A 14,536-nucleotide genomic window follows, 5' to 3' on the forward strand; every position below is an offset into this window, starting at 1 on the left:
ATCCTTGCATTTGATATAGTGTCTTATCACGTTTTTTAGATGTCTCAAAGCGCCTCACAGAATGTACTGTAAAGTGAATTGCCTGTGTACTTGTGGGCGAAACGCGGCAGCCAATTGCGCACAGTAGCATCCTACAAACAGTCGTGGATTGAGTGACCAAATTATTATTGGTTTTTTTGAGGGATTATTAATGCACAGACTGGGAGTCAAGCCTATAACCTTCTGGTTACGATAGGCTAGAGTGGCCTGGTACCGAGATTCCACATTACAGTTGTGAGGACTCGTCAGTTTGAATAATTCAGAGTGCTAAAAAAGTCACAAATAAGCCCTCAATCTCTTGATGAATGTGAAATATCTATCAATTTTCATATCCTGTTTTTGGTTTTTTTTGCTAACGTTTCCTGCAGGCCTGCACTGAGGCACAGTTCCTTCCGGCACCTAAGTGGCAGAATTAGAACAACTCAGTGGCTATCCCCACGCAGTACCCCTGATCATCATTGCAACTCCCTCAGAACGTGACTGAGGAGACGTAAATCCAAACAAGTGAGGTGATTGATGTCTATGAGCAGAACAGTTTGTGAATTCACACCGCACGGTGTTATTCCTGAGAGTGCAATTAAAATCAACAACTTTGATACACTCATGCACATGGCATCACTGTGTAAAGTGCATTGAAATAAGGAAATTATTTAAATTTTGGAGCATGTGGGAATCAAGTCTCCAGTCCCAGGTTCATCACAGTAACAGCACAGCATTGATGCCTTGCTGGTAGGGATAAGTAAAAGAGCGTGGCGTGATATGGCATAATAATTCTATCAATATGCTGGTTTGGGCGTAGTTTTAAAGGTGTAATTCTGGTGTTCATTGGTTGGATTTCTCTGCAGTTGCACAGGCTAGGTGTCTTCCCCGTCCATTGATTTATTAATTGACCTTTCCATCTTGTGCTGGCAATAATCACCAGGTCACATTAATGAGATCTAATATCCATTGCTTCTTAAGGTAATTCCTGATTAAGGAATCCCACTAGAGTTCTGTGCAGTAGACAGAGCTGCAGTTTATGACTGGGAGCTTGCTGGTTCGAATCCCTATTCAAACTTGCTGGTTCAGCCAGGTTTCCTGCTCTGCCCTTAGCGAGGGAAAAACCTGCCAGGGTTCCTGCCCCTGCATCATTTTACCACCCTCCACTGGAGGTGGCGGCAATAATCATAATTATTATAATAATTAATAATACTTGCATTTGGTTTAGGACTTTCATGTCAGGAGGAGGTTGCAAAGGACTTCCCTTTGGAAAGGGATTACAAGGTATAGTGAGTGCATTGGGAGTCAGGTGGGGAGAGGCCAGGCGTGATTGTTATGCCTTCTGTGGTCAAGTGGCCTGACAACACCCCCTACTGAGGCTCACATGGCAGCGGCCACCTGAGCGTAGAGCAACCAGCCACTTGGGTGCTAGAAGGAACTGTGCCTCAGTGCAGCCAAGCAGGAAACGTTAGCAAAAAAACAGAAAACATGGTATGAAAATTGATGGATATTTCAGACTCATTAAGGGATTGACGGCTCATTCATGACTTTTTTTCGCACTCTGAATTATTCAAATGAAGACTTTCAGCGTGTTGGGAGCTTGCTTACAGTCAAAGCACTATTTTATTAACTCCGACACCTGCTAATGATCTGTATGCAAATGCCCTGCTCAGCTATAATTAAAGGGAATATTTCAGAATTCACAAGCGGAAGCCAGTTAATGTGTTGTAGGTCGAAATAATGTGCTCCGTGGGGGTTGGTAATAATGTCGCATTCTTGATGTGCAGCATTATCAGTGAGAACTAAAATTCAAAGTGATTAGTTTCATTTCTGAACGTTCCAGAAATATTTCAGTGTCTGCACCTTGCTGTACCGAGCTAGTTAGTCTAACTGAGAGTCATTGTAACAGGTGTAGATACAGAGTCTGGGGACCAGACCAGGTTGCTTTCTGGAAGCACAGCTGGGGGATGGAGGGGGAGCGGTGGGAAGAAGAGTGAAGATGATGTGCTGATTGGGGATGGGGGAGGATGTTGTGCTGTGGTCGGGGAGACTGAGCTGCGGGAGGAAGCTATGCAGGAGATATTTGGATAGCACAATTTGAATTTGCAGGGAAGAAAATGATAGACTAAAATCCAACAAGGTTATAAATTAATCCACTTTATCATCAAGTGTGTTAGAATGGACTTGTCCTGTAGCTTTATTTGGATTCCCTTAAGCATGTGCCTGCTACCTGCAAGGTTTGATGTTGCGGAACGAGCAGAAAGAGTGCCACTGCAGGTGACCACTAGGAGGTGAGCAAAAGCAGCCTTGCATGTTATTACGTTTGAAATGTTTCTCCCACTGTGCACAACGATTCCATCACCAGTGCTCTGGAGGAAAAGCCTACACAGCTAGTCCCTACACCCTTGAATGTGCCTCCTTAGAGAACTTGCCAGCATCAAATAAGCATGCTCATTGACATAAAAATGTACCACGTAGCAGGAGGTCATTCGACCCATTGTATCAGTGTTGGTATTTGCTCCTCCAGTGATGTCTTGATCCTAATCCCAATTCCCTGCTCTATCCCTGTCCCTTCCAATACCCCTCTTCCGCATGTTATTATCTCATTGCTTTTTTAATTCCCCCAATTGACTCAGCTCCACAACCACTCGTGGCAATTCATTCCATACTTTGATAATAGCACGCTGTGTCACAACCTATTAGAAATAGGCTCCGAAGTGCTTGGGGGTATGACCTCCCCTGAAACTGCCTGTCTGTGACAAACCACATTAATAGAGCCATCTGCCACTTTGAATCCAGCCACTTTGTCCCAAGCAAGATCTCAGCCTTTTTGTTGTTAAGTCTGCAAACCTGGAATGAGCCATAGCGTTTTATTTGTTCCCTCTGGAGCCAATTATAGGAGCACAGAGCCATGCTGTTCGTACTCTCTACTGCCCACATCCCCCCCCACCACTTTATGTTGTGTTTCATTACTTGCTGCCGGTAGAACATCTTGCATCCGTCTCTCAGACTCTGATTGAAGCGTGTCTACACAGCCATCCAGGCCTCCAGATTGGGCAGCAAGTGTCGCTAGATCTGGACCTCCCTGCGAGACAGAAATCACTCAACGCTATCTGAAGTGCTGAGGAATATGTGTGTGTCTCAGTGAATCACATCTCCATCTCAGTGCTTTCATCTTGCGATTTGTCTTTCTGGAGCAGTTTCCTGAAGGTTCAGTGGGTTACAATGTAATTTAAATTACACTAGTCTGACTGAGGGAATGGAAATTAGTTCCAGCATTTTACAAGTAGATAATAAATCTTGTTAGTACTTAGAAAGGCTTAGAAGTGAGAGGTGCTGCCTTTTAGATGAGACATTAAACTGAGGTCCCATCTGATTGTTCAAGTGGATGTTAAAGATTCCAAGGCATGATTCCAAAAGAGAAGGGAGTTTGCCCCAGTGTCCCGGGTAACAACCCCCCAAGTAAAATTGGTCATTTGTATCATGGCTATTTGTGGAATGTTGTGTGCAAATTAGCTGCCATGTTTGCCTCTACTACACTACAATATAATCTGTCAAGCAGTTTTAGACATCCTCCCGACATGGTAAGGAGCTACATCAAATGCAAGAATTATTATTGTTGTGATGGCTCAAATCTTTACTTTCGCCCACAAAACGTGATTCAAATCACTTTACAATATATTCTGTGAAGCGCTTTGAGACGTCTAGGAGACATAATAAGGTGCTATATCAAATGCAAGGATTATTATATATTTTCTTATATATAATGTATAATAATACTTTCATTGTTATAGTGCTTTTCACGTCTTCTAGACGTCTCAAAGTGCTTCACAGAATATACTGTAAAGTTAATTGACTGTACATTTGTGGGTGAAACACGGCAGCCAATTGCGCACAGCAGTATTCCACAAACAGTCATGTATTGAAGTGACCAATTTATTATTGTTTTTTTCTTGCGATTGTGTGGAGAAAAGAAACTTGAGCAAGGTTTAGCCCTGCCCTACTGGGAATTGAACCCAGGGCTCTCGCTTGCGAGGCGAGTTCTCTAACCACTGAGCTACAGGAATCCACTATTATTATATTGTTGGATGTCAAATAACCAATTAGTGACTATCCTCCTTGTGGAGGAGGTAAGTGTGGTCCTCTTGAAACAGAGTTGGCTCCAGAGTGAAGTGCTTAGCAATGCAAAGTCGAAACCCAAGTCAACCCTCTGTGGTGGTCTCAGTAGACTGGTTACTGAGCCAGGTAGGTATGCAGGACTGAAGAGCACTGATGATGACAGACCAGCCAGTCAAGCTTGTCAGCTGGATTTGGAAGGTCTGTGCTGGGATTCTTCCCACTCAGCTCCTGTTAAGAACATAAGAAATGCTAGACGAAAACAGACGAAGGTCCATTTAATTCACCTTCCACCTTCCTGGCGGTCGCGTGCACAAATGTCCCGAACTCTCTATGTGCTATATCCCATAATGTTATTTCCCAAAAGAAAACTATCTAATCTGGGTTTGAAACAATCAACATTTCCTGCTTCCACGCTTTCCCTAGGGAGCCTGTTCCACAGGTTCACTATTCACTCACTGAAATAGTGTTTGCGTAGCTTCATTTGAAATGTACCCCCTTCAATCGCAGGCCGTGTCCTCTGGTTTTACTATTCTGGACTAGTTGAAACCGCCTGTCATGATCTATATTGTTTTGCCCCTTTAGAATCTTAAAGACACCAATCATGTCGCCTCTCAATCTTTTTTCCAGCGTGATTTACTTATTGGCTCCTCATAGTCCAGCCCTTCCATTCCCTCAATCATTTTGGTTGCCCTCCTCTGTTACCTTCTCGATATCTCCAATATCCTTTTTTCCTGCAGTGACCAGAGCTGTACACAATATCTAAGTACGGTCTCACCAATGATTTATTACCCCACTATTTCGGCTGCTTTTGATCTTTTGATACATCCCAACATCTGGTTTGCTTTACTCACTGCCGCAGAGCATTGTTGGGAGAGCTTCAATTTATTGTCAATCAGGACCCCCAGGCCCTTTTCATTTTCCATACATATTATTTTCTTTTCAAATAATAATCCTTTCCAGGATTTTTTGTTCCCATGTGAAGTACTTTACATTTCTCCAATTAAATTTTATCTGCCACCGATCTACCCAATTCCCAAGAATGTTCAAATCCTTCTGTAATCTATCTTGTTCAGCTTCGTAATCTTGATTATAGAATCATAGAATTTTACAGCACAGAAGCAGACCATTCAGCCCATCGTGTCTGTGCCTGCTCTTTGAAAATAGCTATCCAATTCAATCCCGCTCCTCCGCGCTCTCCCCATAGCTCTGCAAACTTGTCCTCTCCAAATAATTAATCTACTTCTCTCTTAAAAGCTGTTATCGAATCGGCTTTCACCAGCCTTTCAGGCAGTGCATTCCAGATCCCAACAACTCGCGGTGTGAAAACATTTCTCCTCACATCCCCTCTGTTTCTTTCAACAGCTATTTTAAATTGGTGTCCTTGGGTTACCAACCCGCCCACCAGTGGGAATAGTTTCTCCTTGTTCACCCTATTGAATCCCCTATCATTTTGAAAACTTCCATTAAGTCTCCTCTTCTCTGCTTGTCTGCTCCAAGGAGAATAATCCTCACTTCTCTCACCTCTCCTGATATCTGAAGTCCCTCATTCCTGGTACCATTCTGGTCAATCTCCTTTGCACCCTCTCCAATGCCTTGACATCCTAAAGTGTGGGGCCCAGAACTGAACACAGTCTCTCGCTGAGGCCTCACCAGTGTTTTATATAAAGGTTCATCATAACTTCCTGACTTGTGTATTCTATGCCCCTATTTATAAAGCCCAGTATCCCGGATGATTTTTAACAGCTGTATCTGCCTGTGCTGCCACCTTCAAAGATTTACTATATGACCCCTCAGGTCTCTCTGTTCCTTCACCCCCTTTAAGATTGTACCATCAGCTTATATTGCCTCTCCTCATTCTTCCTCACAAAATGCATCACTTTGCATTTCTCCACATTAAACTTCATCTGCCCTGTGTCTGCCCATGTTACCAGTCTGTCTATGTACATTTGCAGTCTGCTACTATCCTCCTCATGCCTTCCTACTTTTCCAGCTTAGTATCATTAACTTGGTGTCATCTGCAACTTAGCCTCTGTGCTTGCAACTCCTAGTTCCAGATCATTAAAATATTAAACAAAAGAGGTCCCAAAACAGACCCTTGTGGAACTCCACTGGTAACATTTTCCCTGTCTGATGACATTCCCTGTACCACCACCCTCTGGGTTCTTCTGGTCAACCATCGTATCCATTGTAATATACTTCCACTGATTCCTGCTGTTAACCCTGGACACCAAAACCCTTATGGTAGGGTGGTCTTAGCAAGACAAGCAGTGGGAAAGCTTGCTAGATTGTGGTTTCAAAGGCAAGCTGTGCAGTTTTAGCTGGTTAGACTTCAGCTAACCAACAGTTACACCAACTGGAGTCCTCAAGTCTTGGCTGTTGCCAATCTGTGCTCCATACTCTCTGGAATTAGATAAGGAGGATGTCTCCGTGGAGAGTATGCATTCCATTACAGATGCAGGCATATATATATGGAACTCTCAGTCTGTTTTGGATAGTCTGACTCATGCTTCTGACCACAAAAAAATATGCAACTTCATCTGTCCTGAAGGCTACAAGTTGCCTTTGTATATATTTTTTTAAATCACATCAGCGTGGTGTTTTGCGGAAGTCTTACAGATACCTCACAAACGACATCCTCTCTATGTGTGATCAGGGCTCCCTCTGCCTCCTCATCCTCCTGAATTTCTCTGCTGCATTTGACACAGTTGATCATGCCATCCTCCTCCACTGCCTCTCCTCCCTAATCCACCTTAGTGGAACAGCACTCGCATGGTTTGAGTCCTACTTAACCAACCGCCTCCACTTCATCTGGGCAAATGGTTTCTCCTCCAGCCCCCGCCCGGTCACCTGCGGGGTACCTCAGAGCTCCATCCTTAGCCTCCTTTTCCTAATCTATATGCTCCCCCTTGACAATGTCATCCGCAGACACGGGGTAAACTTCCACATGTTTGCGGATGACACACAAATCTACTTTGCCTCCTCCCAGCATCAACTCCCAACTCCACCGATGTCCTATCAGCTTGTCTGGCAGACATCAAGGCCTGGATGAGTGTAAACTTCCTGCAGCTGAATATGGACAAGACAGAAGCCATACTCCTTGGCTCCTGTCAGAGTCTTCGCTCCTGTGGATCTAAACTTCTGTGGAGTTCTGTAGCTCAGTGGTTAGAGCACGCGCTATGCAAGTGAGAAACCTGAGTTCAATTCCAGGCAGGTCGGGGCGAAACCTTGGGCAAGTTTCCTTACTCCACACAGAGCCTAATAATAATCCCTCCAAAACCAAAAACAATAATAAAATTGGTCATTTTCAATCTACGACTGTTTGTGGGACATTGCTGTGCGCAATTGGCTGCCGTGTTCGCCCACAAATATACAGTCAATTCACTTTACAGTGTGTTCTGTGAAGCGCTTTGGGACGTCCTCCCGACGTGAAAAGCGCTATATCAAATGCAAGGATTATTATTATTATTACTAACTCCTCAACCTCTCTGGGCTCTCCCTCACACTCACCAAACCAGTGCGTAATCTAGGCATCCGGTTCAACCCCCGGCTGTCCTCCTCCCCCACATTCGGTCCCTGACCAGGACCGCCTTCTTCCACCTCCGCCACATTGCCCTCCTCCGACCGTTCCTTACCCCAAATGCAGCTGAAACCCTCGTGCATGCATTTGTCACCTCCCGCCTGGATTACTCAAACACACTCCTCGCTGGTCTCCCCAGCTCCACCATTCAAAAAATCAGCTTATTCAAAACTCTGCCACCCACATACTGACCCGGACCTAACTCCGTACCCACATCTCAGCAGTTCTGGCCCAGGCTCCACTGGCTCCTCATCACCGAATGGATCAACTTCAAGATCCTCACACTCTTGTGTTCAAATCCATTAGCTCCCTGGCATCTCCCGACCTCTCCCACCTCCTCACTCCCCAACCCACCACCCGGCACTTCTGCTCGATTGCCATGGTCATCCCTCATGCCATGCTCATCCCTCGCACCTTCCGCCCCACCATCGGAGGTCGCCTTTCAGCCACTTGTGCCCCGAAACTCTGGAACACTCTCCCTGAAACCTTCTGCATTGTCCCCTCTCTCCCCTTTTTCAAGTCCTGCCTGAAAACCTTCCTTTTCCACCCCTGCCCGCTCCACCTTCAGGCTCTGCCACTGTTAAGCACTCTGCGATACTACCTAGCTTGGAAGGCACAAGTTGTTTTTGGGGTGTCCTATAGACCCCGCTCTGTATCCCCCCAGTCTTTTCACTTGCTGCTGCACTATCAGTCTTGCAGATCCCAAATCACTGCTCAGGAACTTGCTCTGTTTTTCCAGGTTTACTCTTCTGTCTTAAAATATGCTCTAATGTTGGCTAGGGAACTTCTATTCTGTTATTCCCTCAGTGAAGAAATGTGTTCCATGACATCACATTCCATGACCTTCTGTAATGTGCAGATGTGAACTGATCACTTTGGGACTTGAATAGTAATAAATAGTAACTATAGTGATATAGTATTGGGAGGATGTGTCAAAGCACATCACATGATTTATTGGACTGTATTTTGTAGGCAAACACAGCAGCCAATTTGTGCACAGAAATATCCCACAAGCTGCCAGGAAGAGAACAATCAATTTTATCTGGGCGATGGCTGGCCAGAACACTGGGAGAAACTTCCTTCATTTTTCGAATAGTGGATTCTGAAGAAGCGGGTGGGACCCCTGTTTCAATGTCTCATCCAGAAGATGGTACCTCCAGTCATGCAGTGCTCCCCCAGCACTGTAGTGTCAGCCGAGAACTCAAAAAGTGCCAGCTCAGAAGCCTGAGTACTATAAACTGAGCCATGCTGACAAGCTGGGCTTCTCTCCAATCTCTGTTACTGTACCTGGAGCTCAAAACACAACTGAAGAGTTCAATGAGGGAGTAACCAGGAATAGCGAGTACTCTGCTCTCTGACACTGTCTATTGCTTACCCCGTATGGAGAACCAGAGCACTGTGGTTAGCACGCTCACCTCACAAGCAAGAGGAACTGAGTTCCATTCCCAGGCAGGGCAAAACCTTCGGCAAGTTTCCTTACTCCAAATGCCTCAGTTTACCTAGCAGTAAGTAGGAATCCAGTCGTTAGTCGTTGGGTGCATCACTTATTGGGGGTAATAGTTTCTGCTTGTGCGATTAGCAAGTGATCTGGTTTTCTTGGATATTCCTTCACACCGGGTTACACTGTGCTACCTGTGCGGGGAGCAGCTACTATAAACAAATTCACCCATCAGGTGTTCACATTTGTGAACGGTCATCTTCGATTATGAAGGGCAACCATTATTATTACTGCCCTCCCCCCCCCCCCCCCCCCCACTTCACCATCATTGACTGAGCTTTCAACCACCAAGATCCTGCCTCTGGAATTCACTCCCAGGTGCACTTTGATTTACATACGTAGAACTACAGCACAGAAACAGACCATTTGGCCTAACTGGTCTATGCCGGTGTTTATGCTCTACATGAGCCTCCTCCTGCCCTTCCTCAACTAACCCTATCAGCATAACCTTCTATCTCCCTCCTAGCTTCTCCTTAAATGCATCTTAACTACTCCTTGTGGTAGCATGTTCCACATTCCCACCAAGTTTCTTCTAACTTCCCTATTTGATCTATTTGGGACTATTTTATATTGATGGCCCTGGTTTTGGTCTCCCCCACAAGTGGAAACATTTTCCCTTTGTCGACCCTATCAAAACCTTTCATCATTTTAAAGACCTCTATCAGGTCATTCTTTACCCTCCTCTTTTCAAGAGAAAAGAGTCCAAGTATGTTCAGCCTTTCTTGATAGGTCTAACCTCTCAGTTCTGGGATCATCCTTGTGAATCTCCTTTGCCCCTTCTCCAGTGCCTCTATATCCCTTCTATAATATGGGAACCGGAACTGCACACAGTGTGGTCTAACCAAGTTCTATAGAAGGTTACCATAACTTCCCTGCTTTTCATTTCTATCCCTCTAGAAATGAACTCCAGTGCTTGGTTTTCTTTTTTATGGCCTTTTAACCTGCGTTGCTAATTTTAGCGATTTGTGTATCTGTACCCCTTTGCTCCTTTACACCATTTAGATTCTTATTTTCTTCTTATTTTCCAGGCAATATGTGACCTCCTTATTCCTCCTACCAAAATGTAACACCTTGTTAGCTTTCTTTCTGCCTTGAAAATCCTTCTAAAACATAATCTCTTTGACCATCATCTTTAAAAGTCTTGCACAACCTGCCAGATGTCTACATTAAAGCGTCTCAATGCAAAGTATAGTAATGCTCAAAGAAGCTGGAAACTCTCCTCTCTTGTTCTAATTCACTCGAGCAGTTACAATCCAAGTTGATTTGCAAAGTGCTGAGGAATTTTTTTAAGACTGCCAAACATCCTCTTATAGTGTTTGTTCTCATTCTGTTAGATTCAGTGTGACTGAGCGGTGGGGGTGGAGTAATAACTGAAGAGAATATTGTTTTTTCCCGCTAGTGGGTTGCAATCCAGACCAAACCAGTGGCTGAGTCTCTTCACTGTGTGCGAGCTGGAGGATCCTAAGTGGAATGATTTGTGAGCAGTCTCAGACCTCGTTCTTGGAGCCAAAACAACTGCTCATAATTCAGCACTAAACAAACTGTTAGAGGATATATGACAGTACAGGAATGAGCCCAGATCCCCGGTATTTTTGTTGGTGATGTTACTGTTTCTCTTTGCCACAGTGGAGTGAATGGTCTCGCCTTCCCTGACTACCTTTTGACCAAAGCTGCTACAAACAATATTTTCTTTTGTCCTGAGCACTGGTGCCAACTGGGAGCGAGGCTGAGAATATCTGACTCAATGCATTTCCGATTCCCGGCTCCCATCCAAGACCTGAGCGTGCCATCTCATTTGGCTGTGCAGCATTGAAACCCAAGCCCCAGAGCTGAAAGAAGTGTGTATTTGAATCCAACTCATCATCGCCCAGTCTCTATGCAGCGAGCAGTTGCCCCTTCCTGTCTGTCTGTTTGTGCTGGAGTTTCACAAGTAATGTTGGGTAGATAATGTACTGTATATAATTCTGAAAACTTAAATCTAATTTGAAGCAGTTACCACGGTAAAAGAAAAAAACAGTAGTAAACTCTGTGCTGCCAAACATTAGTGCCAAGTGTAGGACTGAGCGAGTCCAGCTTCGATCTGCTACGTAACTGGGGTCTGGGATTCTTCCTTCTCGCCTCTGTTAACTCTACAAGCCAAAGCACTAATGGGGAGGGTGTAGCAGGAAGCTTGCCAAACATATCAGTAGGAGGGGGAAAAAATCAGTCGAGGTTGCAGCTTTAAGGACTAAGCTTTCTGTCAGAGCTGCGTGTAACAATTTTGATGATGTGCTGTTACAGAGTCAACATCGTCAGTGTTATTACTCGGCAACAGGAATTTCAGCCTCTGATTGTTAGCCATCGTTACTTACAATACAAATTTACAGTTATATTGTGCCTTTCGGATCAGGAGGACTGCCCATGGCGCTGAAACCTTATCTTTCTCTTTCTCTTAGGACTGTACAGAAGGCCAACAGCTACCAGTTGTCCATTTGTCAGGGCGATAACAGAGTGGATCAGAACCCAACAGCAAACCCTGAAGAAGGCACAGGTAGCTATACACTTCTCTTACAATGGAACCCAAGGCCTAACCACATTGTGACCAAAATGGTTCCTCAGCTACTTCATCATGACAGTTGCCAAAGAGTAATCAAAAGTATGATGGATAGAAATGATTTGCAGTGTATCCCAGCTCGCTATAATAATCTTTACATTTGATGCAGAGCATTATCATGGCGTTGAGACGTCTCAAAGTGCTTCACAGAATATACTGTACATTGATTGTATATTTTGTGGGCAAAATACTGCATTGAGTAACCAAATTCTTATTTTTTTGAAGAGATTATTACCTTCGGAAAACGATCTGCCATTTGACTAACAGCTGGGTTCCTACTTACTGCTGGATAAACAGAGGCGTGCAGAGTAAGGAAACTTGTCCAAGATTTTTGCCCTACCCGGGGAATTGAACCTGGGTCCTCTCACTTGCGAGGCGAGTGTTCTCACCAATGTGCTAGCTCCCAATCCCTCAATGTATTGCCTACAACATCCTTGTCCTTAACCTTCAAATGCCTCCCTGGCCTTGGCCCACCTTCTGCGGGGTTTTACCTGATCTCCTGATGCACACTCCCTTCACTCTGCCATCACTGCTCCTGCTCCTCCCCACCATTTCCAAAGTTTCTGTCCCCTCCCTCTGGAACTCTTCCAAATCCCTTCACCTCGCTGCTTCCCTCTCTACTTTCAAACCTGTCTTAAAAATATATCTCTTTGACTTTGCCTTTGGCCCGCTCCCCTCTACACCCCTCCCAGCTCAGCTCTATCTTGGTTCTTAATTGCTGTTGTTAAACTGTAGATGTCCCTTTGCCATATAAATAATGTGTAGTATACTGGGGGAAGATAGAGAAGCAGTAGATAATGGGGGAGTTGGGAAGGGACACTGTCACATCTGTTAGTGACATTTATTCACCAAATGTTTTTGCAGCATTGTTATCTCGCCACATCCGTCTAACAACATCTACAAGTTGAAAAACTTTGTTTCAGAGTGAAGAGAGGATGGAATTTACACTAATTGTATAGCAAAAGTGAAAGCACATCCAGGCTGCTTACAGAGGCCTGTAATTTGTAATGTAGATCAGAACATCATTAAATGTTTTGTCTACTTATCTTTTTCATCCATTCCCATATGTTGTAGATCATTCCCACAATGGAAACTAGGGCAATTGAATCCTGATCATTGGGCCCATCTAATCAAACCCCCTGTTATAGCACCAAATAATGTGTCCTTGCCAATCACCCTCCCCCCAAGCCTTTTGTGCTGGACTAAAGGTCCAGTTCTTTACCCAGGTGACCATCGTTCACACTGAGCCCAGACTATTAGCGTCGGCAGTGTTTTCCACTGTGGGGGACAGCTAACCCTGACCTCACCCCATCTCCACACATGGATAGTGAATAGAAGCATGAACCCTGAAGGAATCCTCCACCTCCCCCATCCAAGTGCATACTGAGGACAATTGGGCAATCGAATCATCATCCTCCCCACAGGCCATTCACACCTTTGACTTCAAGCTTCACTAGCATTTACATACCAGGCGTTTGGGCGAGGTATACATTGAACATTGGTATGAGTAAGAGGCAAGGCCTAGTTTTGGACACAGTTGTGTCTAGAAATAGCTGTTCACGTTGGAAAGGGACAGGATACAGAACTGGATGGGAGACAGAAAGCCGAGAGTGGTGGTGAACAGTTGTTTTTCTGACTGGAGGGAAATGTGCAGTGGTGTCTATATAAATGACCTGGACTTTGGGTATAGGGAGCACAATTTCCAAGTTTGCAGATGATACTAAGCTGGAAAAGCAGTAAACTGTGATGAAGATAGCAGCAGATTGCAAATGGACATAGACAGACTAGTAACATGGGCAGACACGTGGCAGATGAAGTTTAATGTGGAGAAATGTGAAGTGAATCATTTTGTGAGGAAGAATGAGGAGAGGCAATATAAGCTGATGGTACAATCTTAAAGGGGGTGAAGGAACAGAGAGACCTGGGTTTCATATAAGTAAATGTTTGAAGGTGGCAGCACAGGCAGATAAAGCTGTTAAAAAAGCATCCGGGATACTGGGCTTTATAAATAGGGCATAGAATACACAAGTCAGGAAGTTATGATGAACCTTTATATAAAACACTGGTGAGGCCTCAGCGAGAGACTGTGTTCAGTTCTGGGCCCCACACTTTAGGAAGGATATCAAGGCATTGGAGAGGGTGCAAAGGAGATTGACCAGAATGGTACCAGGAATGAGGGACTTCAGTTATCAGGAGAGGTAGAGAAGCGAGGATTATTCTTCTTGGAGCAGAGAAGGTTAAGAGGAGACTTGATAGAAGTTTTCAAAATTACGAGTTGATAGAGTGAACAGGAGAAACTATTCCCACTGGCGGGTGGGTTGGTAACCCGAGGGCACCGATTTAAAATAGAGGGGAGGTGAGAAGAATTTTTTTTACACAGCGAGCTGTTACGATCTGGAATGCATTGCCTGAAAAGCTGGTGGAAGCCGATTCGATAACAACTTTTAAGTGAGAAGTAGATAATTATTTGGGGAGGACAAGTTTGCAGGGCTATGGGGAGAGAACGGGGGAGTGGGGTTGATCAGGGCTATGGGGAGAGAACAGGGGAGTGGGGTTGATCAGGGCTATGGAGAGAGAGCGGGGGAGTGGGGTTGATCAGGGCTATGGGGAGAGAGTGGGGGAGTGGGGTTGATCAGGGCTATGGGGAGAGCGCGGGGGAGTGAGGTTGATCAGGGCTATGGAGAGAGAGCGCGGGGGAGTGGGGCTGATCAAGGCTATGGGGAGAAAGCGG

The 14,536-nt window shown here is 44.9% G+C and overlaps 1 protein-coding gene across 4 annotated transcripts in view; it reads left to right on the top strand.

Moving 5' to 3' along the window:
- st3gal2 (ST3 beta-galactoside alpha-2,3-sialyltransferase 2) overlaps positions 1 to 14,536 on the top strand; it is a 116,217-nt gene that overhangs the window by 38,171 nt on the left and 63,510 nt on the right. For 3 of the 4 annotated variants that reach the window (XM_042340547.1, XM_007905828.2, XM_042340548.1), the window contains exon 2: positions 11,648 to 11,742. The exons of the other annotated variant lie outside the window; for it this stretch is intronic. The gene's annotated coding sequence lies outside the window, so the exon portion shown is untranslated. The remainder of the gene's footprint in view (positions 1 to 11,647; positions 11,743 to 14,536) is intronic. 4 annotated transcript variants of the gene reach the window in all.

The sequence above is a fragment of the Callorhinchus milii genome, unplaced genomic scaffold (genome assembly GCF_018977255.1).
Source record: "Callorhinchus milii isolate IMCB2004 unplaced genomic scaffold, IMCB_Cmil_1.0 Scaffold14, whole genome shotgun sequence".
NCBI lineage: Eukaryota > Metazoa > Chordata > Chondrichthyes > Chimaeriformes > Callorhinchidae > Callorhinchus > Callorhinchus milii.